General features: G+C 35.9%; 1 long non-coding RNA gene across 1 annotated transcript in view; it reads left to right on the top strand.

Annotated features, from left to right (window-relative positions):
• The first annotated feature begins 2,708 nt into the window (after nucleotides 1-2,708).
• Nucleotides 2,709-21,453, top strand: part of LOC116788493 — a 69,377-nt gene continuing 50,632 nt past the window's right edge. The window contains exon 1 of the long non-coding RNA XR_004357652.1: nucleotides 2,709-2,740. This is a non-coding gene — a long non-coding RNA (uncharacterized LOC116788493). The remainder of the gene's footprint in view (nucleotides 2,741-21,453) is intronic.

Here is a 21,453-nt window from a genome sequence, read left to right as displayed (position 1 = left end):
AGTATTTGTAAGCAGCTGAAAGGTCTATCTGTTTTCTCAGGTCTCAGTCACTAACAGTGTCAAAGGCTAAAAACCTGTTTGAAACAACTATCTGGTTTTTATATACAGTATATTCCATTTTGGATACAACTTTGTCATTTAACTGTACAAATTATGCTTTGCATTTCGTTCTCTCACAGAGTTTTCAAGGTAGTTTCTGTGACACTAAAGATCAAATGCCATGAGTGACAGTGCTATTACAAGCCTTGCTATATTTGGGATGTATTTGCATATATATTCACTTACTATAATATCATTCCCTTTCTTTGAAAACCTCACAAAGTATATTTTTTCTATACTAGTAAATACAATTGGTTTAGTTTATAAAAGCTTACCAGTGAGTAGGCTGGAGGTGCACCAGAATCTGGGAGGAGATATAGCTGGGTCAGATGACCCCAACTGACCCAAGGGTTGTTCTATACCATATGATGTCATTCTTAGCAATAAAAGCTGAGGAAAAGAAAGAGGAAAGAAGAGACATTGGGAGTTATTGCTTTTATCTTCCCAGGTAACCATTACACGTTGATGAAACCCCACTTTCTTGGAAATGGTTAAACATCTGCTTGCTGATAGGAAGTAGTGAATGAATCCCTTATTTTGCTTTGCTTTTTTGTGCAGCTTTTACTTTGCCTATTACACTGTCCTTATCTCAACACACAAGTTCTCTAAACTTTACCCTTCTGATTCTTTTTCCCTTCCCACTGTAGGGAGTGAGGGAGTGGCTGTGTGGAGCTTAGCTGCCTCCTGAGCTTAACCTGCAACAGAAGCTGTTTTAAAAGGAGCACAAGAGTTTAACATCTCAGTAAACTGCAGAATCAATACAGGATTGGACCTGAGCATACTAAAGCAAGTTCTTCCTAAATCTGATCAGTAGTGAAATAATTAATATTAACTTACAAATGGTCATTTTTATGTTTCAAAGTTAACAAGCAATAAAATGAATGTAACAGTTTAACTCTGTTGTAGAGACTGAAGTGGATTAGCAGTAGAATTTGAATTAAAAAAACCTATGTATTAAAGTATGTAATACATCTATTATGAATTATGCAGTTCTTAAAAACAGAAAAACTATCAACATACTTGTTATGTTCTGAACGATTATTCTTACTGTGAATCATGAATACTCTGATTAGATGTCTTGCCAACAACTTGAAAAATATGCAGACTGTTTACATCTTAAAGACAGAGATCTTTTTTTCTTTCAGTGCCTCTCCTCATCAGTTCAGTTAAATAGTGAGGTTGGACTTCATGGGTCTGTAGTTTAATGTATTACTAAGAATTTTGTTCTGGTTTTGACAGTGTCTCTGGCTAAAGATCCAGGTTATCTTCATTGGAATGCCTAGCAGGATTTCTTCATAAAATACTCCATAACAAGAAAATTTCAAAATGAAGTGTTCTTTGGAGACTTCACAGTCTCCAAGCCCTCATTACACTGCCATTTATACAATATGCTTCCTACTCACCAGGGTCACTTTGCTGCAAAGGTACATCACAAAGGGAAAGCAGTAAATCTCATCGAATATTTCACAACCCTCTCTGGTAATTAAAGTTTTAAATGGCATCTTCTCTTCATAGCCAGTAAAATGAGAATCAGAAGGTAACTGCAGGATTGCTCAGAAAAAATGAGCCAACGACTCTCTTGTAATGTTTCACATTGAGAGAAAGAACACACACTAAACTGAAAGACAATATACATTGTTATGGCACCTCACTGCATAGCAACAAAAGCTTCTATGGAGTTCTACTGGATCATAGGACAAAATACTTTTAGGAGCTCATTTCGAATATACTGAATTTCTTTATCATCTAAGCATTCAGAGAATGAAAATCCATTTTCTTTCTCTCTCTCTTTGAGAGATGCAGTATGTTGCCAAGGATCCCCCCTCTAACTGTGAAAGACCTTCATTGAATTCAGTCTGGACAATCCCTCCAGTGCTCCGATTTTCCATTAAACTTGGAACAGGATTATAACATATTTCCATCCAATTTTAGAAGTTTTTAATCCACTGAGTATGCTAACACTTTTTGCAGGAACATCATTAAGTGAGGCTAGAGTCACAGAAGCTAGAAGGTTGAGGATTTTCTTGAAAAGTACTTTTGCTCCCCCTATTTTGCATTCTTCAAAATGCTACAGAGAACCATGTCAGTGCAGCTCTCTGTTTTAGTGCAGAAACATGACAGCCGAACATTGTAACTGAGAATTATGTATCTAGATACTATCCAAATACTAGATACACCTACATAAAAAATGTTAAGAGTTGTTAAATATTCTGTAGGGATTTTTTTCTGAGATGGTCCACTTAAAAATTGTGTATCTCCCATAATAAACTCATCTAGTTAAACAAAGGCATTAATTTCCCAAAGCATGTTAGTTTTAAAATGTTAATTAAAATTTTGTTTTTATCAATTATTTTTAGTTGCAGTATTATATTCCAGAGTTTTCCAACCTTCTTTAATGTGTCACTTAACTGTGTAATGACACGTCACTTTTTGGCATGGAAAAATATATTCCCTAACACTATCAAAGTTATGAAATAGTCAATAAAACTGCATCATTTTTAAGTACAGATAATAATAATGAATCTCAGGTCTTTGCATCTGTTACTATTGCAGGAAACTCCATGATGCATATGAAGAAGAGGAATAAGACGCTTTGTTGTGCCACTGAACAGTTAGAAGTTACTCAAGACTTGAGCCAAGAGTAAGTCCTATAGAAACTTATAGTTGGTAGAGAACTGGTTTCAAGGTAAAAATGAAACACAAAGACTTTTCATATGACTCTAAAACACACTGCATGCTATTAGCTTTACATGCATGATTTACTGGATACAGATGTTGTGGATGCCCCATCCCTGGAAGTGTTTAAGGCCAGGCTGGATGGAGCTCTGAGCAACCTGGTCTAGTGAAAGGTATCCCTGTCCATGGCAGTGGAGTTGGAACTAGATGATCTCTAAGGTCCCTTCCAACCCAGTCCATTCTATGATATATAGCTATATATGCTCCTAGCAGTGATGATTATAGCCATATTTTTCAAAAAGCAATCAAACACTTACATTAAAAATCAAAAAACAATGTCATGAAGTTATGTTTTTCATTCAATATTTATGATCACAAGCACCTAGGACTCTTTAAATCCTTTGAAAAGCCATTTTAGCTTTAGCATACTCTTCCCTTCCTCCTGCCACAAAATTTGAAAAAAACCCTGAAGTAAAAGTGTATTGGCAGAAGAAAAGAAAGCACAGATTCTCATAAAAATATTCTAGTTTTTACAATCTTGTCTCACAGGATTAATGACACATATTTTTAAGTGTAATACATATCTAAGTATCTTTGACAACCAGAGATAACATACGCACTTGAACTTTGTGTTTCAAACTGTACTGCAAAGATATGCTACAGAGAATAGATGTGCGCTGAGTGCCAGCTGTGGTGGGCACCAGTGTCACCAGTGTCATAGAGACTTAAGTGTCATGAAAAATGGTACTTCATTGTAGTCTTCTTCGTCTGGTAAATCTGTAGAGAATGTTGAAAAACACTGTTCCAAAAATCTTGAAACAAACAAAAGATAAAAATACTGAAACTGACAGGATATTTCACAGTAGAGACAATGAAGGATTTCTTTTAAAATTGTGCTTCATGCAGTGAAGTTTCACTCATCTGCATGCCAAGTCCTGCAGACTCTCAACAGTCAACACGTGCTGAACCACCAGACACAAGGAATACAGGCAAATTTCAATGAGATAGTAAAACCACGCTAGTTTAGCATTCTTTACTTGCAAAATTATTTCAACTGGTTTGACCCTTATCGAAAAATTTATTATGCTTCTAGTTGAAAAAAAAAATTGGTAAAAATGAGGAAATTTAATTTTACTTCATTTTAACCCAAAAGCATAGGCTTCAAAGGAATCTGCAAGCCAAGTGACAGGCTGACATACATGTAGGGGCTATTCCTCAGTTGTGTTCCTTTGTGTTTTCCTTTATGCTCTCTCTCGGACTACATGGGTGCTCCACAGCAAAGTAGAAATTAATTAAGGGCTCATAAAATGTGTCTAGGGCAGACCTTTTTCCTCATTCCAGCAACATGTTGATGTCATGCATCAGAGGATAATAAATATGATAAGGAACAGCATTACTTGGAAAGAATGCATCTAAGTTTGTTCTGGTGATGTTGCTTTGACACTTATAGCTTAACTTCCATATAAATAATCTAGGTTTTTTTCTTGTGTACTGGACTTTTACACTATCCTCTTCATATGCTCGATTCAGTATTCCGAGTTCTTAAAGCTTAGGAAAAGATGTCAAAAAAGATTCCTAGGGTTTAGTTCTTCTCTACCTGTTGTACAGAATATAGCATAAACTTTCTGGCAAAAATGATCTCCTCTTTGAAGGTGGAAAAGCACAAACACTAAGTCTGACACTATAGGGTCCTGTGCTATTGCAATATCCCTCTGCATATTTGGAAAGTAAGAGTAGAATTTGCTCTACCTCTGAGTGGTAGCTCCTACGATAAATTTTGTTACTGTAATGGTTATGACTGTGTTAAACACGGTGTCCAATCTCACAACCTGACACTTGGGGATCATAAATGTACCATCTCCAAGGAAAAAGCAAAGGCTATCATTGTCATTTAGCATGACATTAAGTTATCTGAAGTTACTCCTGTGTGAAAATGTTATCTTTTGGGAATACCCAGGAATGGTTGGAGAGAGAAGGAAGAATTTCTTTGTAAAATGCTTGATCATTACAGTTTTTGCTTGCCTTTGAGCATTTGCACTCATAATTTTGTAATTAGCAGATTTAATTGCTTTCTGACACTGAGGATTAAGTAGCCTACCCTGCTCTCTGCTCTCAGAGCCATTAGTGTGCCTGTTGCCAAGGTCAATTGAGTCCATTTCAGTACTATTTCTCATCTATTTCCCTCTCACTAAGTGAATACTCCAGGATGCCTAAGAACAGAGGCCCCATTTTGTCTGTACTGTCTACAGTAGACAATTTCAGGACAATCACACCCAGTTCTTTTACTCTGGAAGCTATTATTTATACTAAGATGTCAACCAACAAAGGTTACAAATTTATCAGTGTTCAATACTTTTTTTCTGATGCAGTGGCAATAAATAATAATTACAGAAAGCATGACAGAATCACTTGATCACAGAATCAGAAAGTAGAATTCAGCTGCAGAGTTAAATCCTATGTGGGTTGTTTAACTTTTCTTTAGTTTCCGATGTCAGGTATGATTAATTATATCTTCAATTTACCCTAATATTTACATCCATTTGCATGTTGTTTTCATCAGCCTTGAAGATGTCTGGAGCTGAGAGAAAAATTCTGGGGTTTAGTATGCTTTTTCTGAACTTCTTTGGTTAGCTTATTGAAAGGAAATTCCTTATTACAGTGGTTCCCACATGTATGTCTCTGTGCCATGCTCTTTCCTATTGCCGAAGACATGCACTGGAGTTTAATACTGACTGTCTAAGTTTCTTACAATAGGAATGATGTTGAATTATGTTATTACAAGGACTATTATCATTACCCTGAAACATATGGAGATATATCAAAACACTAAGTATTGAAATAAAAGCTTTCCACAGGAACAGGACGGCACAGATCATGATTTAATTTAACTCTCCAAAAACCAGTTTGAATTAGCACTAGGGAAAACTACAGAGGATTTATTATATCAATGCATCACTTGAAGTGGCAAGACCAAAAGTAAAACCAAGAAAAATATTCTTTGCTCATGGGCAGAAAGGCAAAATTTGAGCAATTTTAATATATTTTTAAAAAAAACTTTCCTCAAATGTGGGAAAGTGGTCTGGGATTTCTAAGGAAGTCTATGGATTGTGAAAATTTACATGGATTTGGAAAGCAAACAAATTAATGGAAGAAAAATCCATCTTGAACTCCTGAATACAAAATCTTCACCTCTAATTGCAACAGTCCTCAAATGGTAAACTGCTGGATTCTGGAAGAATATTCAGAGCATTCCTTCTCTTGTTTTAATTTTATGCTCTTTCTACAATACTGTGGATTGTTTTGTTCAAAGAATGTTGATTTAAATTGTGCCTGACTCCATTTTCTTGCAAATTACCTGAAAAGGAGAATAAATCTTAAAATGATTAAGTTTGCTCATGACAACTTCAGAATAGCATACATGTGGACCATTATCACAGAATGACAGACTTTATAAAACTCAGTGTGTAATAAAATGAAAAATTAAGCTTAGTGTAGATGGACATAAAATACCATCAAACAAAAATAAGACTTATTTTCATATGTAAAATGATGGTTTCAGAGCTGGTCGTTACCAGTTAGGACTGAGATCACAGTCTTATGAATCACAGCTCCATAAAAGCATCAGTTTAGTATTTGACAATTGTGAAAAAGCAGTAAAATGTTAAACATTATTAGGAAAGAAATATATTACAAAATATGGTTTAACAACTTCTTGGATACTGTATGTATAATATAGGAAATAAAGCTCAGATTGACTGGTTCTTATACAGTCATGGAGGACAGCACACATAATTAGATGATGCATTGATTTTTCCCAGTACTTCCCCATATTTATGATATTATCTTTGGCTATTTAGATTAATGTATATACAGGATTATTTAAATTAATTTCAATGGACGATCAAGAAAAGCATAGCCAAAAGTCATCATAGTACTTATTAATGTAAACAAGAAATACTGAAACTCTTTTTTTAACAGTCAATAAAAATTTTGGCCCTGTGCATGGTGGCCAATTAATGTTACTTTGACCGTAAATTCATCAGTTTTAATCTTCAAACTAAGCACAGACATATTATAATGCAACTGCTCTCTGTTTGACACTTTTGAACAGATGAGTTCAGATGTATTAACTCTGACTGATTCTTGTGACTGCCCATGTTGACACAACTGTTGAAAAACTTTTATGTTAGAACATGTAAGACCCTAGGCTCCAAGCTATGAGCTCATCAAAGAGGTTTTACTTTAAAATATGCAAGGGTTCAAAAATTCATCAGATTTATTAAAAGTGCCTTCTGTTCTTTTATACCTTGAGAGGGCACAAGGGAGAAGGTGCCACACTTGTTTTCTCAGGAGGTAAAACCACATGCTTTTACTGACAAACTTTAGAAAATAAGGTAACTTGGCAAAAGTTTAACGGGCAACATTCAACCAAAATTAAGCATTACACAAAGTATTGACTTAGTACATACTAACCCATGCAACTTAGCAAAATCCAACCCCATCCAGCTCTAAATTACTCAAAATATCAAGAAAGGAGATTAAGAGAAGAAGTAAAGAAAGAGAGCGAAAAAGAGAGAATTATAGCTACCACCCGGAGTACCCTGCAATTCCAGCTTATCTGTGTCCAGACAGTAATGTTCAAACACATGAAGACCATATCTTTATTTTTATCTGCTCTGGCCCCCCTGTGACCACCCCCCCAGGCAGGACTCCTGGCCCACTGGCCATTCTGGGGTTCTGGGGCAAGGCGTGGGCCAGTGCTCCCGGTGTGCCGGCCATTCTGGGGCTGGGTTAGGGGCTCCAGCAGATGTGAGGGAGTGCTCCTCATCTGCTTTTGACTCACAGCTGATCCAATTCTGCCTCAGGATGCTTGAAGGAGCTGGGATATGGAACAGGGCACCACCTCACCTCCATGAAATTCGATCTGTCCCTTCCCTCCCTCCACACTTGAGTTGGTCCAAGCCAATAAGTAAGATAATAATCCAGTGTTTCACAAAACATTTACTTCTGCAAAATTTTGCCCTCATGATAGGAGCAGTAGCGTGTGGCCACCATTACACCTGTCAAGATGGAGGTTGCTGTCTAGAGTTTGCCTAGTAGGTTCCATGAATTTACATTTTGACTGTTCTTTACCACTGTTCAGGCTTTTCTAACTTTAAGCTAGTTTTCAACCTAATATTGCAGTGTAAATAGTTGGATAATAAAGACTTCTGTGCAAGCTTGATGGTGAGCTAACATGACAGCAAACCCACATTCTTTATAACAAGTAACAAGATTGTTTTTACATTGTTGAACTCATGCTTTAAACCACTTCAAATACAAACCTGGAGTTATATCCCAAAGAAGCACTCTATTGTTAATAATGGAACCTTTTATCTTTCATTTTAGACACTGTCAAAGACAAGTTGTAGCCATGACAGATATATGATCTGATTTAGGATATTCTTCTCTGGGAAATATTAGGATACATGCTTTCCCTATCCCAACCACCCACACACAATTTTCTCTAAACAGAAAGAATAGCAGCACAGGAAGAAAAAGACCATGCAGTGCATTAGGAGATTCAGCTGATAGTAAACAGTAGTTTGCTTTGTTCCTACACTTATTTCATACACTAACATGTTTAAGGATGTTGTTTTTGTCAATAAGCAGATGACTCGATACAATGCCTTTGAACTTAATATCTATTTGTGTTTTGATCTCAAAGTTTATAGTAGCACAAGAACCCAAACATAATATTTCAATCTCTTATATGCAACTGGGTTCATAATTCCTCTATTATTATTCTGATTATTATTTTCATCCTATTAGCTTCTTCACCTTTAGCTAATGTGACACTTCCGTGCTATGGGAAATCAATGTGGTACAAATTTCTCATGCTGCCACAACAATCTTGATTAAGGTAAAAAGACTAAATATCAGATAGATACAATGGAGAAAGAGATTAAGAGAAACAAAACTCATCTGGTTTTGGATGTCTGCTCAGTTGTTTGTAAAAATGGGTGTGGACTGTAGGATAGAAAAAGGCTTGTTTATTGAGTGCTTGTAACCTGAATATAGTTTACTTTCAGCATAATTAGCTGCAGCCCTGCATCTGACACTGGCTACATAACTCAGGCTTTGCCAAAGCTTTATATTGTCTTCACTTCAATATTTTCTGTCTCATTATATATGTACATTTAAGTGTATGCTTCTGTCCCTCAAATCCTTCCATTAATTTTTTTATGTAACTTGTCACCCACTGACAGCAGATATCAGGTGCTACAAATAATACCCGCATTCTGATCATGAAGATAACCAGCACTTTTGCCTGAGGAAAGAAGATAGATATGAGGGAAGGAAACTCTTTAATCAGACTACTTTTCCAGTGCCCCTAGAGGAAATGGTGTAATTTTACTAAACAACATAAGATTTAAGGATGGCAAGGGTGTTAAGATGGATGAAATTGAATTTTGCAACTGCATTTGGCAGTCCCTCTGTTGTTTGGGGTTTTTGGTTTTTTTTTTTGGTTGTATCAGAGTAAGTACTCTGAGGACCTTACATCTTCTGAGACATCTGATTTATATTTAGTCTAGAAAATTAAGGTTATAAATTGACTTCAGAATTCATAGGCTGCCATACACCTTTTTCATGGCTGTGGGTGTTTGAGACAGGCTGAGACAAAGCCATCCCCTAGCTTTATGGTAATTATCAGGATGACAACAAGCCCATGGCCCAGAAGAACAAATTCTCATCTGTTGTTTCATGTTCAGAATACACTTTCCCTTGAGAGCCTTCTTGCCACTCTGCTGCAACTGCAGTGCCAACTTTTGTCTCCCTCCCAACCCTTTTCTAGTCCTGACCCAGTGCCCACTGGCTGAGTACTAACCCAGTAACTCCAAACTACTGCCCAGAGGGAACTTTTCAAACATACCTGTCCTTTAGGACTATTGTTAATGGTGGCATTTATAGCTGGGGGTTTGAGGGACACGAAGTCTAGTGCATAAAGACTATGTTGGGGCTTAGTAGTATCCTTGAAGAAGTGATCTAAACTCTGTAAACTCATGTGATTAATTGTACATCTATCTGGATTATGCTTTCTTTTATCCTGTGATTCCTGTCTTCATTTGTGCTTATGGTTTTTCTGCAGACTGTTTAGCAGTTTCATCTTTGTGTTTGGGTACTTGAGAGTGAATCTGAGACACAGTAAATATGGAGAAACCTAGAGATTGTGCCTGAAATTAGATTTATTTGCATGTAACTGCATCCTAAATGAAAAAATGTAATACCCTTTTTCTCTTACCAGCAGCTAGGAATGACATTTTCTTCTACATTTTGCCATGCAAAATTCTTTTGCAAGGTCAGAAATGAGATTTGTCTCAACTTGACTTTAAGTTTCCAGAGTTCCTTTTTTCACTTGTTGAATGTGATCTTCTTTGGATATCATTTGTTGACTATTATGTTGTAGATGACCACAGTGGAACTGGCAGGGAAAATTCTCTTTCCTATTGTTCTACAACATTTAGAAAACATTTACTAAGGTACAACTGATTTTTGCACACAAGTAATTTTTGTATCAGTTGGATGTGATAGAATTTTATGCCAACACAAACTTATATTGTATGTATAATAAGCCTCCGGTACTTTTCTATAGGACTGCAGGTAGTACAAGTGGCAGAAGTTTATATTGTTGAGGATTGATTTATGTGATAGAAACATATGAAAAGTAGCATGTTTCCTAGGTACAAAGCAAAAGTATTGTTTCCTTTCCTGAAGTACAGCTTTCTGAATGTTTTTATAATGTTATTTAGAAAAGACATCAGTCTTTTAAAATGCTGCTGCCATGTTTGTTATTAGTCATTGATTTGCTGAATTACCATTACCTTCTACTCCCTTCTCTTACCTATCTATTTATTTATTTTTCCTGTTGGAATGTGAAGAGAATGAATTTACATAGTTTGTCACCAAGAGCCAGAGCAGTCCTCCTCATGACTAGGAAAGAGATTGTGTCAGCAACTTTTGACTTTTAAAATTTATTTTAGGTAGTGTTTGAACTACAATAAGAAGAGTTCTTGGACAGTTCTGATCCAAAAAAGTAGAAAAAGGTACATTCAATAGGATGTTTTGGATTGTTCTTTTGCAATTAATGAAGCCCTTAACCTCATGTACAAAAGTTTATCATGGCAGACAAATCAAAGAAGGAAAATAATGAAAAGGAAACAATAGGGCAAATCAAACCCCCAGTAAATATTAAGTCCCTGCAGACAAAATAGGCAGAGAAATTTAAAGATGCCATTTGTTTTGCTTTCTCCAAATAAGACAGAGATAAGAATTACAGTAAATCAAGAAGCTGTACCAGCCTAGCTGTAGAAAAAAAAATTTTTATTCATTCCTTGTTTGGTCTTGATTACCTGCAAATTAAGGATGGCTAATGCAAAAAAGTCTTCTCAAGGGTGACCAGTGCACTCTATTTGGATAGATATGTTGACACATTTCAATCTCTTGCTCTGTTAAAAAAAAAATAGAAGAAAGGTAAGGAATAAAACCTGTTTCATCGGTTATCATCTCTCCTAGCTTCCCAGTACTACTATGGTCCTATAATATTGCAATTTTTCCCCTTTTTTCCCTTTAATTTAACATCTGTTTTTATTACGTGGGTAATTTCCTAATTAGTATAACGCTGTTCTCTAAATATTGTAGTCCATTTGAAAACACATCATAAAAAAGTGTTTACCAAGATGCATTTCATCCCACTTCAGATATACTACTTACTTGTCAATCTTCCTTTCAGGTTTCCCAGCTTGATTTCAGCACCCCATATAAATGGATAACCTTAGCATGTTCTCAGTAGTTAAGCAATCAGAAGTGTTTTCCTTCTATCATTTTAGCAGCATATTCTACCTTTAAGCCACCAGAAAATGAGGAGTCAAACAACGGCATTAGAGATTTCTATACTACAGGAGAGTTAAAGCACCCCAGAGTGAGGTATACTGAGAGGCAAGACTGAGACTGGGCTCAGAAATGACAGAGATGAGGAAGTTTATATTTATAATATGCACTCTATCAAAATTCTTCCTTCTAGACAGCCTCTAAATGACTATAAATCTATGATAAAATTATAACAAACCTTTGGTCTGTTCTAATGTACAGAAGTAGCTCCTGCAGGTGTAGGCCTATGAGAATTTGAACTACATAAATATAATCTGATGTTTCTTGTCATTCTGTCTTCTAAAATCATTCAGGTGGCAGGGATAAAAATAACATAGCTTCTAATATATATGTACTGAGTATGTTTCTACTCATCATTTTGGAACTGTTAAGGTGACAACGGTGAATTTTCTTTACTGACATTAAACATTCTCTTTTTGCCACAAATATTTGGAGAGCACAAATTCCTTCTTTAGCATTCTTACATTTTGATACTTGGGTTGGCCACATTATTAAATAACTGCTCATGTGTTTTGAGAACGGTGTGCATTCCTTCTTGCAAATCACAGGGAGCATTAAAACTTTAAGCTGTCACCTTAGAAACTCTCAAATGGGTTTTTAATCAGGGTAATTACCAGCACATAGAAGTCGTCAGAAGAACTATGGCACCAAAGTGCTTTAAAATGGAGAGACGGGAAAACTGTCAGTCAGGAATTTGGCTGTAAAGATTTCTTAACTAATGCACTTGTTCAAATATGCAGGACTTGATCCACTGAATGCAAAGTTGCACCAAATGAAATCACTAAACACTTTCCTGGTTAAAAAAAAAGAAAAGAAAATATGTGATAGCCACTCTAAGTGTTTCATCTGAGCTACTTGCTTTTTAGTCCCACCAAAATGTTAAAATATTAGTTGTAATATTTCCCGTTACATGATAAATTGTGAAATAGAAAAATTAAGAGACTACCAATATTTTCTCTCATGCTAATCTGTTTGTCTGACCTTCCCAGTACAGAAACAGCAGCATTTTTCTCCAGTAGCCCACATTCAAAGGTGGATTAGAGACAAAGCAACAGAGTTAAGAACTCAAAGCATCAAAACAGAGCATTTATCAACCAAACATCCCTGTGACCTTGCACCTCAGAGAATGCAAGTCTGTTTGTTACATGTCTCAGATATGAGCATAGAGTGTATACTCAAGATCAAAAGTGTGACCTGTGAAAACCAATTCTTTTATAATGGAGCCAAAGGCATAGGGTTTTTTTAGTATTTTCTAGTGAAACATCAAGGTTAAATTCACGTCAAGATTAACATAGGGTTATGATCCTGTATCTCAGCAGCCACAAATCACTAGGATAGTTTTCTCTGCTAAGTAGCTGTCTGTCTCAAGAGATGAACAAAGTTGGAACAGCAGAGCATCTGCTAGATATGTTTCTATCAGATATTTGTTAAACAACTAGAAATCAGCATAAATGGATAGTATTTATATCATCAACAATTTGATTTTCTTACTGCATAACGTACGCTGCAGATGGGAGTATGAAAAAGATGGCTTTTCTGCAGGACAAGAAATCAAGCCTTTCCAATTATTTAAAGTGTACACTAAGTCCTACTGGTAATTTGAATGTTTCTTCTCTGCCAGGTAACTGCATGTTTTTAGGACTACATCCGCTATACAAAAGAACAGCTTTTTTCCTCTGACAGTGGTGATCTCTTAGCTTTCTACCTTTCCACCCATTGCCAAATCTAAAGGCAATGACATGTAACAGCTATCTGTTTTCACTAAAGGTACTTCGTAAGCAGCAAAGACATTTAACAACTACGTTAGGAGTCTTGCCAAATAGTTTTACTGCATCTCTGAGTGTAAATACTTCTCTCAGTGAATCGTAGTTTACTGAGAGTAGGAGAATCAGGGAGAGAAATCAATGGGTGAAAGTAAGAGTTTCCCTTTTCAGGCTTCCACTCAGTGAGTGATGACAATTTTGCAATGATATCTAGTATCATCTTTAAGTTGTAAGCTGTCCCTGTAAAGGACATAATTTTGCAATGTTTCTGTAGCATTAATGAAAATTAATCAATGAAAACCACAAGAGTTAAAGAGATAAGACATTCAAAATTAGTACAGAGGCTAGTCCTGCAGGACTAGCTAGAGTCTGAACTAAAACCTATGTACATCCCTTATTTTTAGAAAGTTTCTGTAATGAGATTTCATTTGAGAAGATATCAATGTGTGTACTTGACCTTATTTGTTTCGTATGGTGTGATCCTCTGTCTCAGCACAGATACCTGTAGCATTATCAGCCTTTCTTTATATTCTACACTGCTTGAGGATACACACAAAGACCTCACAAAACTGCCTGATGTAAATGCTACTGAGCTGTCCTGATACTTGCATAGCTGGAGGCAGTGTTTGACGGTAACAGGCTAGATGACACACGTTAATGCTTTCACTCTCATCCATGCTGCTGAAGGTGTTGAGATCTTCTGGGACCTGTATTATATCATAACAGTCTATAAGGGCCATGTTAGAGGCGTACACATTCTCTGTTGTCATGAGAGATGATTCTGGCTTCAGCTGTTTGCCAGTAATAACAATATGAACAGAAATACAAAACAGATGAGTGGAGGTTAGCAGACTAGACCCGTATACGCAAAGTAACACCACTGTCTTTCACATTATCCCTGAGAGAGCTGTTCAAGTGATTTGATTGGATCCTTGGATATGTCCAGAAAAATTAGATAAATCCATCCCATGGCTCCATTATACTCAAAAGTTATGCAGTCACTTAGAGGTAACATTTTTCTCTGCAATCATTTATGAGGTGATATCAGTGAATGAGATGGTTCAAAAGCATTTGTAACACCAGTAAAATAGTAAAAGCCTCCTTTTTCATCCCCATTTGGACACTGTGCAGCAATATCAAATTTGCCCAATTTCCAGTGCTTGAGCTAAATAGCACAGTTTAGAGGTAAGATTACTGCAGTGGAATCTGGAATTTTTTGAACTAGAAAATGCCAAATCAAATACATTCTTCAGAAACATCCAAGCTAAAATAACACCCCTGTCACAGATATTCTCCAAAAAAAGTGAGCAAACTGACAGAGCCAAATATTACTTTTCAACTCTTATCTGTAGTTAGAACTGGTTTGTTGTTTAGGTAAGAGGGAAAGTATCTGTGAAAGTATGAAGTAACACTTTCAGCATGATTAGCCCTGCTTGATAAGCAGGGCAAAAAACAAGCTTCCTCTCACTCCATGGCTCCCATCAAATGCCTTTTAGCACTTCTGCTGCAGAAGAATTGCTTTTTTGGCAGACTTGTTCTATTTTCTTGTCTGTGCCAGCTGGCTCTAGTACCCAGGTAGACTGAACCATATGAACAACCAGTACTTCTATATCTTTTTTCCTAGGAGATCTTCTGTCCCTGGAGTCACCACAGTGGTTTTGTTCTTCTAGAAGTCCATCATATACTGCAAAAGAATGTAGAAGTAGCCATATAATGAGAGAGCTGCATAACTCAGGCTTTCAATGCCTATTCAAGCAATCTATAGTTCTTGCTCTAATTCATGTTGTCTACAGAATGCTGACTTAACACCTGGTGATGAGAAAATGTTCTCTCTAACTGGCAGCTCTCCAGCTACCTCTATAGGAGGTTAATGACAGAACAATAATCCTGCTTCTAGCACAAAGGGGACAGTACTTTTGATGATTATTCCAGGCATGAAAAGTTTCTGCCCTACTGCATGGATCAGTCTAATTAATGTAGTTTTTTATTAGCTTCTATTTGTAGAACGGTGATAGGGAAATTTAACATTGCTTCTCCCCTGATTAGATGTCTTTTGTTTTTGGCTGTAAAAATTCAGTAGTTTCCCTATCTAGGAATGCGTTTACCCTTATCTTTTTCCTCTCTTTGCATTACAAATCTCTCCGTATAAAACGTTGTACTATCCTGGGTAAACCATTGTGGGCGTTTACCAACCTCCTGGCAGTTTAACAAATAAATTGTTGATTCAAAGACACTTAAAGTACATTAAACAAACACTCAAAATTTGCCATTTTATTGTTTTTGTGAGGTTGAAATTCCAAGTCCACATAATCAAAGTCTCACAATAGTCTCAGCACATGGCAAGATGGTGCATGCTAAGATGGTCAATATAGCCTATAATTTACCTAGAGCATCTTAAAATAAACACAGAGTTGTTAAAGCTGGCAATAGCTGGGCTCTAAGATTGGAAACTTCTTCTTACACAGGTGCAGAAGCATGGCTATCTCAGCATTCACCCAACCTATTCACTAAGCTTCATCACATAGCATCTTGTTCTTGTTAGAAGGCTGATGCTGCATGTTTACATCTGAATTAAGAATTATAGAAGGGAGATACATGTATGTGAAGGAAAGACCTTATTTGGGGAGCAGAAACATCTACTTTATTTATATATAAGCTGTCTGATTGATTTTTCTGATCAAAGTCCTCACAGCAGCAGACCCCTTGACTATGTTTGACTTAATGTGACAACCATGGGTCTGTTTTCCTATTGCCAAGATTTTTCTGTGATGTGGAATGGAAAAATCTCTCTAATCAAAAGGAATGTATCCTTAATATACAGGCTTGAAAAATACAGTTTCCTACTTCTACATGTCTAAGTGGCTCTACAAATGTAGGATATTTAAGATAGACTACTGAGATTGTAATGTTTGGTATTCCATGGCTAACCTTCCTGATATTAAGGTAAATATCTCTGACATTATTACTCTGCATAATTCCTAGTTCCTGAAGTTTTTACTCTATTAGGAATAGATTGTAAATACAGAACAAGAACCATAAGCAAGTAGAGAAAGTAAAGGATAATTTCATTTTGTACAGTGAACCCAAACAGAAAGATTCTCATTGTGGTCTCTTGAAACCATCAGCTTTTCTCTTTCTTTTTGCTACTTCAGCTTTTCCTTCTCCTCTCACATTTCTATTCCCCAAGAGAGGAAAAAAACACTGTTGTTTCTCCAAAGTGTTTTTAATCTCTGTATCATCTCAGATGGATTACTAGAAGCAGGTGAAAAGAGAAGTGTTATAAAATTATTTTCCTGTTTTTCCTAAAATAAAACTTGTTAGTGAGGTACATACTTAGAGACTACTCTGGAGTATTTTTCCCACCTGTTCTATTTTCACTCTCAGAGCATCTCACATTTGTAGAAAACAAGGACTTGCCAGGGTGCTTTCAGGACTTTTACTTTTCCACTGTGTTAGAAGAAAGACAGGATACTCTTGGGCAAGAGCTCTGGCCTTGCTGTGTGTTGTCCCCCTCTGTGTCCCTGACAGCTGGAGATAAAAATAGATCAAAACAATAAGGCTGACTAAATGCTCTTCTGTGGCTCAGTCCAATCAGGAGTTTTCTCAGCACCTCCAGTAATAGAAAAATCAACTCTTTGGCAGGGCATTTTGGAGAGTATCCCTTCTTCCTCACTTTATGAATTTTGTGAATGAAAAGTGAACACTTCCAAGATAGCCAAGGTGCCTCTATCCTGTGCTTCAACAATTAATAAAACTGTCTGAATTCATTTACAGTTTCTCTTTTAAGTGAAGCAGATAAAATGAATTAAGTAGACCCAGTATTCCATTCTCCAATTCAAAAAATGTTTACAAGCATCAAAGATTTCTATCCTTACTTTAACAAGTATATCCCTACATAGACAAGAGAGAGGAAGAGACAGAATAATTTGAATGAACTCTGGTTATGCAAGAAAAAATCAGGATTATCTGTCATGAAGCTCATGCTTCCTCTATTTTAGATTTATAGGAAAGAAATAGGAAAAAGAAAAATAAACTTTGCAACCTTTTTAAAAACTTTATCTTAGAGGAGATATTTATTGAACATTTGGGAAGTTGGTATTTTGTAAGCCTGGTTTGGGTTAGATAATCTGTTATTTTAAGTATCTAATTTTCTTCTTATTTCTCAGCCATAACCTTAGTAGAGAGAGTTTCACCTCAATTGGGATTTACTTCCTTTTTTTACTAAAATAGTAGTAATCCTGGTAATAAAGGAAGAAATATAAACTGAGACAATGTCATCCTTCAGTAGTTAGTTTCAAATATTGAGATTTTTATTCTATAAACAAGCATGTTTGCATTTCTCTGTACTGCAGCTTACATCCCCTAAACTTCTGATTTTTGTAGTTGATTTTGTAGTTTAAGCACTCTGTGTGTTTGGAAACATGGCAGTTCTTTCCTAGTGTACACAATAACATTCCAGCAATATTCAAAGCATCAATTTGACAGAAACAAGAGAAGAAGCAAAAAAGGAAAGGAAAATTATTATGCCTCCTGTTGATGTGGTTTGCAACATACTTTCCTTCAAAAAACCCACAACATTTTGTTTCTGAAAGATACCTTAAACGGAGTTGTATTATCTTATCACCTTAAAACACTATATAAACACACAGCTTGCATTAGATCTGTTGTACTGTTACCTGCAGTCTCATTTCCAAACTGTGTTCAGCCTGTTGGAATAGAATCATGAGTGAGAATGAGCAGTCTGTTCAAATACAGAGGGAGAGGCTAACATCAAGGCTATCCCAACGCAACATAGGCTGGGGTAAATAAGCTGAGTGGACTTTTACTTCTTTTTCCTTAGCAATTGATTGCTTTTGTCTAGCATCTTACCTACTACTGAGCTGAACACAAATTTTTCATCCTGAAGACAGAGGCTTGTACATGAACTTCCTCACAAAAAGCACAAAAAGTTGTGAAATATTTTTTTTTGATATCACCTTGGAGACAGTTGGGGCCTAATGAAAATATATTTTAGGTCTTAATGTAGTAATCAGTATGAGCGAATTGCACATTTTTAATCATTTAAAGATGTCATTTAAATATTATCTATCCTTTATGAATATTTGATGCTCATTAAATATTCCCTGGAAAAGTAAAAATAACACTTACATTTGTTAAAGTACTTTGGCAGCAGTAATATAACCAGAATGCTTTTCACTTCTAGAATTACTAATACATCCTCTTTCTGCAGGCTCACCTCACTTTTAAATATTAGAAAGACACATTCCCAAAGATGGAGGACAAACTATTTGGAAAAGGTCAGAGGAAGCAGAATCAGAAGTAAAGATACAAGGGAGGAACCATATATTAATGTCCAATTTATTCTGTAAGAACGGTCTTTTGTGAAACTTCACTTTAAGAAAATGTGTTCTGTATTCCGAAGAACTACAGTGCCTAAAAAAAAATCAACTCCCCTCGTCAGATTGCAGAATATTTGAAAAAGGAGATAGAGGAACATAACCCAGTGGCAAAAATAATGTGTATTCCATTAATTCCATTCTCTTTCCTTTTCCTCATTCCACTATACACATGTGTGTTCAATCTGGGCACATACGAACATACACACACAAACACTTAACTTTGTCTGAGTAGTTTAATTCACTTATATATAGTAAGTCTATCCTAATAAAATCCTTTATTTAACTATTGCTGTGTAAATCTGATTTGTATATATTTTAGACCTGTTAACCTTTTGTCTTAACAAGTTTTGTAGCCCAAAACTTCACAGGATAACTGTCATCCAAAAAAGATTTTTAGTCATTGTGAAATGTGTTGTATCTGTATTCTAATGCTATGTCAAAATGTCTTCCATTTTAATTTATCTAAAACTGTTTATTATTTTGTGTAAGGCTGGTGTGACCCTCTGTTCATTCCCCTCTAATGATAACAACCAAAAAGCAGTAGTTCTTCCACTGTCTGTTCACTTTACTGACATATTTTTAACTGAATTATTCATCTGCCCCCTTCTTTTAAACTTGCTTTCTCATGATAGATTTCCATTCCAAGCAGAGTAGCACTGCTAAGAATTTCTGAGATGCTCTATCAGTTAAGGATTTTCCCTGTTCAAATTCTCAAAAAAGCTGTAACAAGCTTTAATGATCACAGTCATTAGCTCTGTGTCCTGAGTATGTGAATTCAGGAAGGCTTCCATTCATCTCTTAACCTTTCCTGCAGAGTCTGTAGCATGAGTTAACACCTAGTTATATTAGTGAAGTCAGGGAAATTATATGTTTACAACTGCAGCTCAGTTATTAGTATGGTGATAAACCTCCTTTGCAACATCAAAAATGGCATTTATCACCTTAGGAGAAGACTAATTAAGTTAGAGGACTTTGTTTAAATTCCCAAATATCTTGCACTGTGTGAAGGTCCCTTGTGTATAATCCATTCTGATTCAAAATGCTACAGGAAAACAAGAACAAGATAGAAGCAGAATTGGAGGAGCAATGGGACCATGGATTAAAGGCACATACATTATTCAAACTTTTCTCTGGTTGCAGTGGAGAATGGAAATAACTATTTTTGAACTTTCATTATTTAAATCTGAAACATAGTTCTTCCTTCCCACGAGGTAAAAACATCTTGTCAGAATGGCAACCTGCCAGTATGAGTGAGGTATATAAGAATTAAGTTAATATCAGCATTAGCTTGTTCTCCTTATAACTTTATACATAAACAGGTTGGGACCACATAAGGTGTTTTTTTTTCCTGAAGGAACCTTTTATCAACCAGGTTTCTGAAAATCATAGCTCTGTTTGTTCTGTAGGTGTGAATATATGAGTAGTTGTGGCTCGTAACTTTCACCAGTGAGTGTAGCCATTCTGGTGTGATGCTGGAATTGTAGCTGCAATGAGCTGTACAAGGGCTTACTTATGGATCTGGAAAAGACTGGGGCAGTCTCAGAGAGAAAACAGCAACCCTACAGCAGTGAGAAGAATCAGAATCCATGCTGGCCCCAGTGCTCAGAAAGGGCAAGAGGTACCACAGTTTTTACAACAAGGAACTGCAGATAGAGAAGAAATTGGATATTAAAAATTTTGCTGATAACTCTATATGTTCTAATAGCTTTAGTAAAAAGAAAAGCAAGCTAACTATTTTACATGAAATAAACCACTAGATTTTTAAAGGAGCTATAGAAGTGACTGGGTTTCTGACAAGATGTGGGAACAAATTTAGCTACCACCTATTTGAGAGGTTTTGAAACAATACAATCAGGAGTTGAGAATATGTAGATTTATATATAATAGCAAGAAGCAAATAATCCATGGGATCCTGTTCTGAAAGCTAAACAATTATTCTCATTGGGAAGGATATATTTGCATACAAATGCGTACATATACACAGATGTGTACGTGTAAATGATATATATTATTAGTAAGGGTTGAATAGTTGCCTAATTCAGATTTTTCTGCTTGTGAATTACTTTGTTCATTAATAGTTTATACACTATACCAAGTGTATTGTGCCTGAATTGGTAGCTGAATTGGTCAGTTTCCTGCATAACTGTTGACATATTTGGATTTTGTGCTTTCATCAGCTAATCTGTTGAGGAGAACCCCAGCTTTGCATCCCCTCATGTCTTTGCCCTTTATCCTTGAAGTTACATATACTTCCATCTTTCTTTACATAGAATTTAATTACTTTAGTCTCACACAATAATCTCTATTGATTTGTTTCTTTATGTTTTGATTGTGCTGAGAAAAATATCTTCTCTGCTTGACTGCTACTTTCATGGAAACTTAGCTACCAATTACTTTTCACATATTCCCCTTCATTGTTCTTAACAACGATTGAGAACAAAACCTGTCTTCTTCAAAAATGTATAATTATTTAGTTGGCTTTAGTTAGGGTCATACTGATGAATGTGCACCAATTCTTTGTTAAAAATTATTTCTTTTGAATTTAAAGGGATTTCAAGACATGCTTGCTTACTTTAGGGTCTTATTAT

The sequence above is a fragment of the Chiroxiphia lanceolata genome, chromosome 6, assembly GCF_009829145.1.
Source record: "Chiroxiphia lanceolata isolate bChiLan1 chromosome 6, bChiLan1.pri, whole genome shotgun sequence".
Lineage (NCBI taxonomy): Eukaryota > Metazoa > Chordata > Aves > Passeriformes > Pipridae > Chiroxiphia > Chiroxiphia lanceolata.
This window is presented reverse-complemented; position numbering and strand designations above follow the sequence as displayed.